This window comes from Bombina bombina, chromosome 4 (assembly GCF_027579735.1).
Source record: "Bombina bombina isolate aBomBom1 chromosome 4, aBomBom1.pri, whole genome shotgun sequence".
In the NCBI taxonomy this organism is placed as follows: domain Eukaryota; kingdom Metazoa; phylum Chordata; class Amphibia; order Anura; family Bombinatoridae; genus Bombina; species Bombina bombina.
The window spans coordinates 78,319,910-78,328,998 of NC_069502.1; positions in this window are offsets into that span (position 1 = coordinate 78,319,910).

Below are 9,089 nucleotides of genomic sequence, written 5' to 3' on the forward strand. Positions count from 1 at the left end.
GTCCGTCCCGAGTTTCCTCAAGTGCGTAAGAATGGCTTTTCTCTTAATGGGGGTAGAAATCCCACCCACATTCCAGGAGATTAATTTAAAATTTGCCATTTAAAATTAAACTAGTGGCATGATGCGGGTAGTGCGGAGGGGGGGAGGGAAAGGAAGAAGAAAGAAGAAGAGGAAAAAAAAAAAAAAAAGAAAGGGGGGGGGGGAGTAGATAACCCCACCTGGGGAATGCCCCTCTGGACCAGCATGGTTAATGTTCATGACAGCTTAAGAAAAAAGAGGAGGAAAATAAAAAAAGAACCATACAGTAGTGGCCTATTTTCGGCCTAGCAATTGTGTTCCTACCAAGTTAAAGTCTTTCAGGTGTTGCTCTACCTCTTGCATGGTGTTTAATATATAAACATTCTCACCCTCTGTAATTTTAAGTTTTGCGGGGTAAATGATAGCGGCTTTGTATCCTTGTTGGATTAGTTTGGTACAAGTGGGGGCTAGTGCCTTCCTTTTAGATGTTGTCTCAGCTGAAAAATCCTGGAACATGAGGATTTTAGTTTCCCCAAGTGTAATAGGTTGGTTCTTTCGATAAAATTGCATCAATGTAACTTTATCTTGAAAGTTTAAAAGTTTTGCTATCACTGGTCTGGGTCTGTGGTTACCTTTGTTGTCCACCCAGGGTCTGCCTAGCCTATGTGCCCTTTCCACTGTGATATGTGGGTAGTTAGATGGAATTTTAAGAAGTTGGGGTAGTACTTCAGAGATAAAAGAGTTTAAGTCCTCATATTTCTTATCATCTGGGACCCCTATTAGCCGAATGTTATTCCTACGGGCCCGGTTCTCGAGATCTTCGAGTTTAGCCTGTATTGTGGTGATAGAGAGATTAGTAGATTCTATGTTAGCGCTATGAATAGTGGTAAGATCTTACACATCTGACACCCTTTGTTCAACTTCGTTAATTCTGTTGGCAAACTGTCTAACTTCTTGTGATAGCAGTGTAATATCTTGTCTGATCTCTAGTTTGAGCGCATCAAAATTGGGAGTTAGGGCTTCCGTAATTTTAGTGACTAAGACTTGCATATCAAGTGTATCAGTCATAGGGAGTACAGCGGCAGATGTTTCTTGTAAATCAGATGGAGCATCTGAGGTGTTCTTCGCTCTCCTATCTCTTTGCCTTGCGGTCATGACTGTCGAGGGAGTCTTAGAGTGAGAGTGAAAAAATGTATCCATGTGCCAAAATCAAGAAAAAAAAAGGGGGTAAACTATTTATATTGGGGGAGAGGAACCTCCCATTTCGAAAAAAAAAGGGACAGGAAAAAGTGAGGTAGGGGGTGGAGGAATCTAAGTGTGGGGAGTAGTGCAGGGACAAGGGTTGTGCTAGTTATTAACCTGGTTGGCAGAAAGAAAGAAGAGAAAAGAAGAAAGACAGCTGATAACCAGGAAGTGAATTAGGGCTCGCTCGCCGAGTCAGGCGCAACCTGGCAGCGATGGTAATATTTTAAAAAGAGGTTGCTCAACTGTACACAATAATTGCTCTGTAATATTACCTAGAGGCTAGTACCTGTTACTTGAAGGAATAAACTCAGACCCTGGGTGGTTTAACTGTAGCAGGGTAAAAATTGCAGAGTCAGTCAATTTTATGTGGTATGTCCCTGACACATATTTTTAAGGGGAGAGGTCAGAGGAATTAGATATATTGAACTGAATCAAGTTTATTTATGTAAGAACCTCCCTCACTTGTCTTATATCTCACATGACCACACATAATGTGTTAAAAAAATCAAATCAACAACTCTGGTTGTTGGGTGAAAGTGTAGTGCACTCCTTCAACTGGCCCAGAACAATGTAGTTTACTTTAATATAGTGAAGATTTTTAAATAGCTTGAGATGGTGCTGATTTCTTTATATTACAACCTGAGTATTTGTCTAGATGTGAACTTACTAAGCTTTGAGAAAAACAGAGATAGAGATTTCTACAGGGAGTAAATATAGTATAAGAACACTGATTGTGTATCTAGACCTATCCTGCAATTAACTATTTATTCTGTAATACAAAAGATTAAATTTTGGCTTTATAGTAATTTAGAGTTTACAAACAACAGAACACCAGCACCTTATATATCACATACCCACAAACAATATACTGAAACAAAAATCAGAACAGCAAGCACTGGTTGCTAGGTGCAAATATAGTACAATTTGAGTGTTTCTGAGTATAAGCTTATTAAACTCAGCCAATTAATACACAGGAGAATACATTGTAGCAATAGGTAGTTGCATTTCTGTAACTATATGCAAGATATTCTAAGCATTTAACAAATATTGCCAACCAGCTATGTCTTCACAGTAAATTATGAATCTATGTATTTTTGTCCCCTTTCTTTCCTTCCCCTTAGATCAATAGATAGTTTCAGGGGTTTTGTAGCATATTATGCTGGCAAGTGAGAGAGCATATATGTATATGTTTATTATATTTTTTCTTTTCCCCCTTTATTTTCCAACAAACTCTTCCAATGGCAAATTTTTTTTTTTTTATTTCTCCCAGAGTCTTTTGAAGTCTTTTTTGTTTAGTAACTGTCCTTAGACAGAATGTACCACGCTTTCAATTCTAAAGTCCGTCTGCCCCCTCCGCAGTTATCCACTTCCCCCCTCTAGAAAATGCCAGGTGGTGAGACCCCTAAGCGTGCCAAGGACGGTGGATTGAAATGGGAACTCACCCCTTCCGATGTTGTCTCACCGGCAGTCAGTTATCTTCCAGCCTCAGTAACCCGGTGAACAGCTCTGCCCGGGGAATGTTGTTCCTGTCGCTTCCTGTGTCGCCACACTACCGGGCTTCCGTAGTCACCTCCCCTCACGCATCATCGGTGGGAGGGGAGAGAGTTGTGCCGCTCCGACACCGTGACCAGCCAATGAAAACAGCCCCCTCACTGAACCCCCGCTCCAGGGCCGGGGCCGGCTCCCTCCCACGCAGCACCGGTGGGGGAGGGAGAGGGGGAGAGAAGAAGCCAGTTATCAGTACTGCTGAAAGAACCACAGGATAGCAGCAAGTAAGTTTGGGGTGACACAGGGAGTTCAGATTCCGTCTGGCAGAATTGGTTTAACGTATTGAGGGGGGGGGGAAGGATTTCCAAGTAAAATGGCACAGTTCTTACGGAGCGGGCAGATTGGGTCCCAGACCGGAAAAAGAGGCCAAGATAGTGAGGTACAGATCTAATTTTTAGAATGCAGACAAGACCTAATTACTGCCAATAACAAGGGTCCAGGTAGCTGGGGTTTTGCAAGAACCAGTGGGATAACAAGCCAAAATAGCCCCCTCACTCGGGGCACGACGCAAGAGATCTGCCGCCAACATCTATCAGACTGGAGCTGCAGCTTGAGCCACACCTGAGAGCTGCACCTGCATAGCACACCTGAGCAGCCACACCTGTGTAGCTCCACCTCCACCGGAACCTCCCTCCTATCTCTAGGGCCAGCTAGAGAATACAATTTTAAACAACTTTCTAATTTACGTCTATTATCTAATTTGTTTTGTTCTCTTGGTATCATTTGTTAAAGGAACAGCAATGCACTACTGCTTTCTAACTGAATACATGCGTGGGCCAATGACAATCAGTTTATACATGCAGCCACCAATCAGCAGCTAGAACCTAGGTTTTTTGCTGCTCCTGAATTTGCCTAGATAAACTTTTCAGCAAAGGATAACAAGAGAAGGAAGCAAATTAAATAATAGAAGTAAATTGGAAAGTTGTTTAAAATCGTATGCTCTGTCTAAATCATGAAAGAAACATTATGGTATTACGAGTCTGGCAGGTACAGGTGTACTGCTCACTTTTCTTCCGCGACTCGAGCATACCGCAAATCCCCTTACGTCAATTGCATATCCTGTCTTTTTAATGGGATTTGCCTAACGCCGGTATTACGAGTCTTGGAAGAAGTGAGCAGTAGACCCTCTCCTGTCAAGACTTCTACCGCATTTAAAAGTCAGTAGTTAAGAGTTTTATGGGCTAACGCCGTAACATAAAACTCTTAACTAAAGTTCTACAAAGTACACTAACACCCATAAACTACCTATTAACCCCTAAACTGAGCCCCCCACATCGCAAACACTTTAATAAATATATTAACTCCTAATCTGCCGACAGGACATTGCCGCCACTTAAATAAATATATTAACCCCTAAACTGCCGCACTCCCACATCACAAACACTAGTTAAATTTTATTAACCCCTAATCTGCCGTCCCTAACATCGCTGACACCTACCTACATTTATTAACCCATAACTTAAATTTAATTTAAATAAATCTAAATAAAATAACTACAATTAAATAAATTATTCCTATTTAAAACTAAATACTTAGCTGTAAAATAAATCCTAACCTAAGTTACAATTACCCCTAACACTACACTATCATTAAATAAATTACCTAAACTACCTACAATTAATTACAATTAAATTAAATAAAAGTACGAAACCCCCCCCACTGAATTACAGAAAATAAAAAAAGAATTACAATTTTTTAAAACTAATTACACCTACTCTAATCCCCCTAATAAAATAAAAAAGACCCCCAAAATAATAAAATTCCCTACCCTATACTAAATTACAAATAGCCCTTTAAAGGGCCTTTTGCGGGGCATTACCCCAAAGTAATCAGCTCTTTTACCTGAAAAAAAAGACAATACCCCCCCAACATTTACAACCCATCACCCACCCACCCACCCAACCCTACTCTAAAACTCACCCAATCCCCCCTTAAAAAAAACTAACACTAACCCTGAAGGTCACCCTACCTTGAGCCGTCTTCACCCAGCCGGGCACAAGTGGACCTCCAGAGGGGCAGAAGTCTTCATCCGATCCGGGCAGAAGAGGTCCTCCAAGCGGCAGAAGTCTTCATCCAGACGGCATCTTCTATCTTCATCCATCCGGAGCAGAGCGGGTCCATCTTCAATCCAGCCGACGCAGAACCATCCTCTTCAAACAAAGTCCAAGCGAAGAATGAAGGTTCCTTTAAATGACGTCATCCAAGATGGCGTCCCTTGAATTCCGATTGGCTGATAGGATTCTATCAGCCAATCGGAATTAAGGTAGGAAAAATCCTATTGTCTGATCCAATCAGCCAATAGAATGCAAGCTCAATCCTATTGTCTGATTGCATCAGCCAATAGGATTTTTCCTACCTTAATTCCGATTGGCTGAGAGAATCCTATCAGCCAATCGGAATTCAAGGGACGCCATCTTGGATGACGTCATTTAAAGGAACCTTCATTCTTCGCTTGGACTTCGTTTGAAGAGGATGGCTGGATGGAAGATGGACCCGCTCCGCTCCGGATGGATGAATATAGAAGATGCCGTCTGGATGAAGATAGAAGATGCCGTCTGGATGAAGATAGAAGATGCCGTCTGGATGAAGACTTCTGCCGCTTGGAGGACCTCTTCTGCCCGGATCGGATGAAGACTTCTGCCCCTCTGGAGGTCCACTTGTGCCCGGCTTGGTGAAGACAGCTCAAAGTAGGGTGATCTTCAAGGGGTTAGTGTTAGGTTTTATTAAGGGCGGATTAGGTGGGTTTTAGAGTAGGGTTGGGTGTGAAAGAGCTGATTACTTTAGGGCAATGCCCCGCAAAAGGCCCTTTAAAGGGCTATTTGTAATTTAGTAAAGGGTAGGGAATTTTATTATTTTGGGGGGCTTTTTATTTTATTAGGGGGATTAGATTACGTGTAATTAGTTTAAAATTCTTGTAATTCTTTTTTTTTTCTGTAATTTAGTGGGGGGGGGTTTCCGTAATTTAGTTTATTTTATTTAATTGTAATTAATTGTAGGTAGTTTAGGTAATTAGTTTAATTATAGTGTAGTGTTAGGTGTAATTGTAACTTAGGTTACGGTTTATTTTACAGGTACTTTTCTACTTATTTTAGCTAGGTAGTTATTAAACAGTTAATAACTATTTAATAACTATTCTACCTAGTTAAAATAAATACAAAGTTGCCTGTAAAATAAATATAAATCCTAATCTAGCTACAATGTAACTATTAGTTATATTGTAGCTAGCTTATGGTTTATTTTATCGGTAAGTATTTAGTTTTAAATAGGATTAATTTATTTAATTATGGTAAATTTATTTAGTTTAATTTAAATTATATTTAAGTTAGGGGGGTTAGGGTTAGACTTAGGCTTAGGGGTTATTAAATTTATAATAGTGGCAGCGACGTTGGCGGCGGCAGATTAGGGGTTAATAAATTTAATATAGTTGTGGCGACGTTGGGGGGGCAGATTAGGGGTTAATAAATATAATGTAGGTGTCGGCGATGTTGGGGGCAGTAGATTAGGGGTTCATAAGTGTAATGTAGGTGGCGGCGGTGTCCTGAGCGGCAGATTTGGGGTTAATAATATAATGCAGGTGTCGGCGATGTCGGGGGCAGCAGATTAGGGTTAATAAGTGTAATATTAGGGGTGTTTAGACTCGGGGTTCATGTTAGGGTGTTAGGTGCAGACATAAAATTCATTTCCCCATAGGAAACAATGGTGCTGCGTTAGGAGCTGAACACTGCTTTTTTGCAGGTGTTAGGTTTCTTTTTCAGCCAGCTCAGTCCCATTGTTTCCTATGGGGAAATCATGCACGAGCACGTTTAGCCAGCTCACCGCTGACTCAAGCAGCGCTGGTATTGAGGTGAGATGTGGAGCTACATTTTGCTCAACGCTCACCTTTTTGCGGCTAATGCCAGGTTTAAAAAAGCCTGTAGTACCAGCGTTGTCTTAAGTGAGCGGTGGGAAAAAAAGGCTCGTTAGCAACGCACCCCTGTTACCGCAAAACTCGTAATCTCGGTGATAGTAATTCAAGACTCCTACTAAGTGACAATACCAGACACTAAGAAACTGGTATCACTTTTCAAGCCTATCCATCACATTACCTCATTTTTTTAATAGTGAAGTAATTGCTAAATGTGGTATATACAACTCTTGTACAGTGACTGTCAACTTTAAAAAGCTTGTATTACAATATCAAGATAATTCTATTTTAATTAATGAAACAAAAATCATCTTTTAAAATTTGAATAAATGTTTAATATTTTTGCAAGTAAGTTAGGAGGGAGCTGATGAGTCCCTCCCCCCCTGTAGGAAAAACTTAAAGGAGTTATTTCCCTTTTTATAGTGAACTCCTGCATTGACATGAGACCCCCTATTTGAAAGGGCAAATTTCCCTCCTTTACATAAAGGTTAAAATGTCCTTGTCTATGGGCTAAGATGTGGTCTTTCAAAGCCCCTACACTCTCAGAAAAAATGTGCAAAAATTGTACTTTTAGGGGTACAACAGCTTGTCACTGGGGCAGTATCCTCAAAAGAACACCCACTGTACCCTTTAACATGGGTACATATTGGTACCCTTGCAGATGTACTTTTCAAAGACAAATATGTACCTTTGGGGACTAGATTGGACCTCAATGCTATGTGTCCTTTTAAGGGTACTGCCCCAGTGACAAGCCCTTTGTACCTCATGAAAGCAAATTTGTACTTAACACAGCATATTAAAAATGCTGTTCCATCAAATTTATTATTTATCATTCCAATATGCATTCTCCTAATGTGTACTTATTCGCACATTATTACAATAGCTACACTGCAGTTTGATAAGTCCAAAAACTGCAACAGGAATTCCTTAAGCAACCAGTTCCAAAAGAAGATAATAAAAATTTTTAATTTCACTCTGTACTAGTCTCTAACAACACTGAATTTAAGTTAGGGTGACAGACCACATAAAACAAAAATATATAGAAAACATATAGAAAACAACATAATAATAAAATATAACTCTAAAGAAAGGAAGGTGGATTCAGGGGAGGGATAAACGATAAAACTCACAACCATACATTGAATTGTAACTCTATGCAAACATATATGCAAATTAGTCTATTTCCCCTGTACACATTTTGGTGATGAACCTTCTACCAATAGATGGAGCTGTGTTACACATGTCAAGGAACTTTCAACCAATAGATGGTGCTATGGTGTGTTACACAATGTCCATGTATGTGATTTGGGAACAGTTACATTTTTTTTTTTTTTTTTTTAAATCAGGTTCTTAAATTTTTTTCTTTCATGATTTAGAAAGAACATGTAATTTTAAACAGCTTTCTAATTTACTTATAATATCTAATTTGATTCAGTCTCTTAATATCCTATTAGTAGCTGCACACAAATGCCTCGTATGATTGGCTCAGCCATTTGCATTGCTATTTTCTCAACAAAGGATATCTTTTTCTCAACAAAGGATATCTAAAGAAGTAAGCAAATTAGATAATAGAAGTGAATATTGCTTAAAATTGTATTCTCTATCTGAATCACAAAAGAAATATTTTGGGTTTAGTGTCCCTTTAAACAGCTCTTGTTATTTTATAGAATTTAAAACAACATTTTTTTCTTTGTAATTTAAGTTAATATATTTGCTTTATGTTTAAGAGTTATTATCTTGACGCCCTAAATATAAACATTAAACATGTTAAGTGCTTGTGTGCTATTTAGAACCAGCAATACAGTATCATTGAAGATATAGGTTGTTAAAGGGACACTGAACCCAAAATTTTTTCTTTTGTGATTCAGATAGAGCATGCAATTTTAAGCAACTTTCTAATTTACTCCTATTATCAAATTTTCTTCATTCTCTTGGTATCTGTATTTGAAATGCAAGAATGTAAGTTTAGATGCGGCCCAATTTTGGTGAACAACCTGGGTTGTTTTTGCTGATTGGTGGATACATTCATCCACCAATGAACAAGTGCTTTCCAGGGTCTGAACCAAACAAATAGCTTAGATGCCTTCTTTTTCAAATAAAGATAGCAAGAGAACAAAGAAAAAATGAGGAGTAAATTAGAAAGTTGCTTAAAATTTAATGCTCTATCTGAATCACTAAAGAAAAAATTTGGGTTCAGTGTCCGTTTAAGTATTTTTTGTTGCCTTGCCCAACTCTTGCATATTACCAACAACCATTGAACATATTTTGCTGTACAACATGTATGCTGAATTCATTTTTGGTGACTGCCAGTTATGTGTTCATTGAATAATTGAGGTGCACAAATTATATGGACTTGCAGGGTTTAGCAGCCTTG